Source organism: Staurois parvus, unplaced genomic scaffold (assembly GCF_062004578.1).
Source record: "Staurois parvus isolate SC_StPar_1 unplaced genomic scaffold, SC_StPar_1.0 ptg000604l, whole genome shotgun sequence".
In the NCBI taxonomy this organism is placed as follows: domain Eukaryota; kingdom Metazoa; phylum Chordata; class Amphibia; order Anura; family Ranidae; genus Staurois; species Staurois parvus.
In genome coordinates this window covers 4,140,192-4,146,191 of record NW_028318400.1, presented here as the reverse complement: position 1 = coordinate 4,146,191, position 6,000 = coordinate 4,140,192, and positions in this window count along the sequence as shown.

The window sequence follows — 6,000 nt, the reverse complement described above, 5'->3', positions numbered from 1 at the left end:
AAAAATTCATGTAGACTCCACCTCCGCAACATCTCTAAAATATGTCTGTTCCTAACCCCAGAAACTACTATGCAGCTCATTCACTCCCTTATTATATCACGACTTGACTACTGTAACTCCCTCCTCACTGGCTTACCCCATCACAGGCTATCCTGAATTCTGCGGCCAGACTCATCCACCTTACTAACAGCTCCATATCTTCCACCCCCCTCTGCCAATCCCTTCACTGGCTTCCAATTGCCCAGCGCATAAAATTCAAATTACTAACATTGACATACAAAGCTGTCCATAACACTGCCCCAAACTACATCACCGACCTGATATCCATATACCACCCAAAACGTACTCTCCGCTCCTCACAAGACCTCCTACTCTCTAGTTCCCTGGTCTCCTCCACCCATGCCCATGTCCAGGACTTCCCCCATCCTCTGGAACTCACTACCCCAATCCATCAGACTGTCACCTAGCCTCTTCACCTTTAGGCACACCCTCAAAACCCACCTCTTCAGGGAAGCCTACCTCGCCCTCACCTAATTGCCAATCTTCTCCACTCTTCCTACCACTCCATCCCCCACAGCTATTTCCTCCTGTACCACTATCCCCTTCCTCCTAGATTGTAAGCTCCAAGGAGCAGGGCCCTCGAACCCCTCGTGTATTGTACTGTATTGTTACTATACTGTCTCGTGTACTGTCTCCCATTATAATGTACAGCGCTGAGCAAACTGTTGGTGCTATATAAATACTGTATAATAAAAATAATAATAATAAAATCATTCCTGCCACCGACACCAACATTGGGGCACTATTTCCCCTCAATGACACCAACAATAGGACACTATTCCTCAAACTGACACTAGTGATGGGGCACTATTCTTCCTACTGACACAACTGGGCACTATTCCTCCCACTGACACCAACAATTAGGCACTATTCCTCCCACTTACACCAATGAAGGGGCACTATTCCTCCCCCTAATACCAAAGATGCGTTGTTTACTCCCACTGATGCCTGGACAATTTCTATTCCCAATGGCCACAGTACGGCCCCCCAAAAGTCTGATGAACAGTAAACTGGCCCTATGTTTACAAACGTTGGAGACCCCTGCTTTAAGTGATAGGATTTAGCTAAAGATTAAGGGATCACTTTAAGGACTAATGCTTCATTTTAAAGGTAAAGTTAACTTTTAGGGTTTGGTTAAGTGCTAGGGTTAGGGACAGGTTACGGTCCAGGGACATTCTAGCACACGGGTGTCAAACTGGCGGCCCTCCAGCTGTTGCCAAACTACAAGTCCCATGAGGCATTGCAAGACTGACAGTTACAAGCATGACTCCCAAAGGCAGAGGCATGATGGGACTTGTAGTTTCGCAACAGCTGGAGGGCCGCCAGTTTGACACCCCTGGTCTAGCACATAATTGAATCCTCAACAGTTACTGCCTCATATCTAAAACTAGCAACTCCCTTGTTCCAAGTGTCAAACAATTCCAACACACCAATGTCTGATGTTGTAGAATAGAAAGTGTCGGTATCATCAAATTCTCAATGAAAAGAAAAACTCCTCCTCACAAAACTCCTCCTTAGGGCTCGTTCACACTAGGCTGTTTTGCCAACGCTTGCCAAACGCCCCTATAGCATTTGGCAAGCGTTGGTCCGGCGTTTGCGGAGCGTTATTAACGCTCGGCAAACGCTCCGCAAACGCCGCATGTGCGGTTTAGCGGCGGTTGCTAGGCGTTTGCCGAGCGTTAATAACGCCCCACAAACGCCTATAATGCAGTTTGAGTGGTGTTACCGCTCCGCAAACGCCCCGCAACCGCGTCACAACCGCACTGCAAACGCCGGCCGGGCGTTTGCGGAGCAGCACCATAGACGAGAATAGGAGGCTTCAAAGCCTCCTGACTCATCCAGAGGCGTCCGTTTTGCCGCGACGCAAACGCTCCCGTTAGAACAGCACCATGTGCTGTAATGTACAGAATTGGCAGAGGCGTTTGGGAAGCGGTAAAAACGCTTACCAAACGCCTCTCTGCCGCCTGCACACAAGGCTAGTGTGAACGTAGCCTAAGGCTACGTTCACACTAGCCTTGTGTGCAGGCGGCAGAGAGGCGTTTGGGAGGTGTTTTTACCGCTTCCCAAACGCCTCTGCCAATTCTGCACATTACAGCACATGGTGCTGTTCTAACGGGAGCGTTTGCGCCGTGCCGCGTTGCGTCGCGGCAAAACGGACGTCTCTGGTCGAGTCAGGAGGCTTTGAAGCCTCCTATTCTCGTCTATGGTGCCGCTCGGCCGGGCGTTTGCGGTTGCGGGGCGTTTGCGGAGCGGTAACACCACTCAAACTGCATTATAGGCGTTTGTGGGGCGTTATTAACGCTCGGCAAACGCCTAGCAACCGCCGCTAAACCGCGCATGCGGCGTTTGTGGAGCGTTTGCCGAGCGTTAAAAAACGCTCCGCAAACGCCGGACCAACGCTTGCCAAACGCTATAGGGGCGTTTGGCAAGCGTTGGCAAAACAGCCAAGTGTGAACGAGCCCTTAGTACCAGTGAAATGTAGATTAACATATTTTCTTTTATAAATTTGCAGAGCAATATGTAAATTGACTTTTAGGCATGATTCACACCTATGCAGTTTGCTCTTGAACCATTTTATAATGCTTTTTGCATTGTGCTTTGCATTTTTACATGCACGTTTTTGACACTTTTTAATGTGTTTTTTCAGGTTTTATTCTTTTTTTTGTTAAAAATTAAAATTTTTTGGTTGCTGAGCAGAAAAAAAACACAAAACGCTGAAAAAAACGCACTACATGCATTTCAGCAGCTTCTCCATTGAAATCTATTGTAGCAAAAATGCTGCTTTTTGCATTTAAAAAAGTCCCTGACCCTTTCCAAAACCTCAGCAGCTCAAAAAAGCATAGCTATGAACATGTCCCATAGGAAACCATGTTAAATGGACTGTAGTGCGTTTCTGCAAAAAGCACTAAAAAACGCATTTGTGTGAACCAGGCCTTAAGTATATTTGTGATAAAATGTTAATTTGAAAAGGAGGACACAGCTGACTTCCTTTCAATCATCTTGTAAATATACTCACTTTATTAGGTACACCTGTTCAATTGCTTGATAGCAAAAATTGCTAATCAGCCAATCACATGACAGCAACTCAATGCATTTAGGCATCTAGATGTGGTAAAGCAACTTGCTGAAGTTCAAACCGAGCATCAGAATGGGAAAGTAAGGGGATTTAAGTGACTTTGAAAGTAGCATGGTTATTGGTGGCAGACAGGCTGGTCTGTGTATTTCAAGAAGTGCTGATCTACTGGGATTTTCAAGCACAACCATCTCTAGGGTTTACAGGGAATGGTCCGAAAAAGAGAAAATATCCAGTGAGCGGCAGTTGTGTGGACGAAAATACCTTGTTGATGTCAGAGGAAAATGGGCAGACTGGTTCGAGATGATAGAAAGGCAACAGTAACTCATGTTAATATGGATAAAAACCTCTTATGAATGTTACCAACACCTTGTGAATCTATGCCCAAGTAATTAAGTCAGTTCTGAAAGCAAAAGGGGGTCCAACCCGATACCAGCAAGGTGTACCTAATAAAGTGGCCGGTGAGCGTATGCATGGTTGATAGCAATTATTAAAAAGTCATCGCTGATTTGAATATAATAAACAAAATACTTATTGGTTGCTGTGGATTTCTGCATCATCCTTACTAAATAAACCTTCAAAACACAATTTTAAAACATGTTCTTACATTTTCACCCTGTCACATAGCTTTCAGATAGAAACAACAAGTGGTCGCTTCAACACACATCACACAGGCATGGCCAACTGTTGTCACCATTAGGAACAGCACTGAGATGCAACAAATGCTGATGAAAAGAGTGAAAACAAGTATGAGGTGGTATCAAAAAGTTTCAAGAAAGTTTTGTAACACGCCAAAAGATGGCAACACAAGACTGCAAGCACAGTCACAGGGAGCACCGACCTTCATAAGTCAGTGTGTCAAAAGACATTGTTCTGTGTAAATCGGGAGCTGTGTAACTGGTGCTATTCTGACCACGTGCGTTACCACATCTGCTATTTCATCATGGACAGCAAGTTAGAACAAAGAGCAAACGTGAAATTCTGTGTGAAACTAGGCAAATCGCTGGATCTCCAATATGTTGTCAAAACAGTGACCTTTGAGCTGGATCTTCATGAGAGGCTTTGGTAATGGTCTGATCATATTTCAATCAGATTATGAGGCTGCGTAATGGAAACAGAAGTGTGATTGATCATTTACAATTTTATCTGCTGTAGCACTACCCCCTTAGGGGTTGCTGATGAATTTGGGGCCCCCTATAGTCCTGCACAGCCAGTCAATTAGCATTTTCCACACAGTTTTCATACACAGACAGAAATCAGGCCTTGAGCGTTGGTTTTGTTGTTTAATTGGGGGGATTAAACTTGGATGGGGTATAGGGGGGTCAGGGGTGGACTGACCATTTGGAAACTCGGGCACTGCCTGAGGGCCTGGGGTCAGTAGGGTGCCCCATGAGATGCCCCTGGTACCTTTTTCATAGGCTTTTTTGAGTTTGGGCATAGACACAGGGGCCCCATGATCCCCTATTGCCCGGGGGCCCCATGAGTTGTCAGTCCGCCCCTGAGGGGGGTATAGGATGCCCAAAGGAACTGAAGTCTGAGGACAACGTCCTAAACTATTCACAACTTCTCTTCCCTGGCACAGTCTCTGTTGGAGTGCTAGCCAGTTGTACCACCCAGACCCCAGATGAACTCCTCTTCACCCAGCAATCTGGAGACTTTCTTCCTGAGCAGGGGATCTGGCTCCTGTCCCTTTAGTCGAGGTGCCCAGTCATTAGCAGAGGGCTACTTCCCCTATCCACCCAGGGGGTGCAGGTGTACTCACTCAGATCCTCTCCTGTACAGCTTACGGAATGGCTGCTGCTACCAGGCCTATCAGCTTAGCTGCTCCTTACTCGCCACAAAGGTGGTCCTCTCTCAGGGGACCAGTGAGTCCTGAGGTTTCCTCCTTTCTGAATCCAGACTCGCAGACAGGCCCCATCCCAGCAGGCCTCCTGTCAGCCTTCTTCCTTCCGTTTGGGGAGCATTTGAGCAGCGTTTAAAAACATTCCCCAAAAGCCTGTCTAACACTATAGGGGCATTTGGGAAGAAGTCAATTGTGAACAAGCCCAAATACCTTTTCTCATCAGCACTTAGATCAGTCTTGTGACTTCTATCAGTGTTCAGCAGAGCACTGATTGGCCCTGTGCTGATCACATGGACTCTCCCAAGAAAAAAGAAAAAACCTCTCTAGCAATACACACTAAACTGAGCATGTGCAGAATGGCTACGGTTCAGTCTGTCTTATCAGGCGATAAGATGTGGACATTTCAACAAGAGGAGGAGCAGAGAGGTCAGGATCAAACGCCCTTTTTACACAATGCAGAGGATTTGTCCCTTAGGTTCCACAGTGAGTATAACAAGCATGCTTTACTGCATATACAGATTGATTTTACTATTGTGGGTTTAGTAACACTTTAATCTCCTCTTCTCAAAAGAGAATAAATTCAGTTCCTTTAATCTTTCCTCATAGCTGAACTCCTCCTGAGCGTTTTTTTGTTAAAGTGGAATTTTTTTGTTGCTGGGCAGAAAAAAAAGGCAAATTGCAAAATGCGGCAAAAACGCACTACACGTATGTAACATAGATATGGGATTCAAGTGATTGGACTGAGATGTGATCAGTAGCAATATGTAAGTGTAAATTTAGTTTCATTCCTTGTCATTAAAGAAATATGCAGTCATAGGTATTCAGAGACATGTGCTCACCCATTAGCATCCGAAGGGACAGAGCTTCCTCTGGAAGTGACACCTGGGTGCCAATAAGATTTGTCTATAATCGGACTTTGTCACCTTCCTGAAGTTTAAACGAGGAACGCAGACGTTTCGGCTTTATGACACCAGGGGGGGCTCCGATGTGTCTTGGGAGGCTTTAAAGTATATCACAGTATATC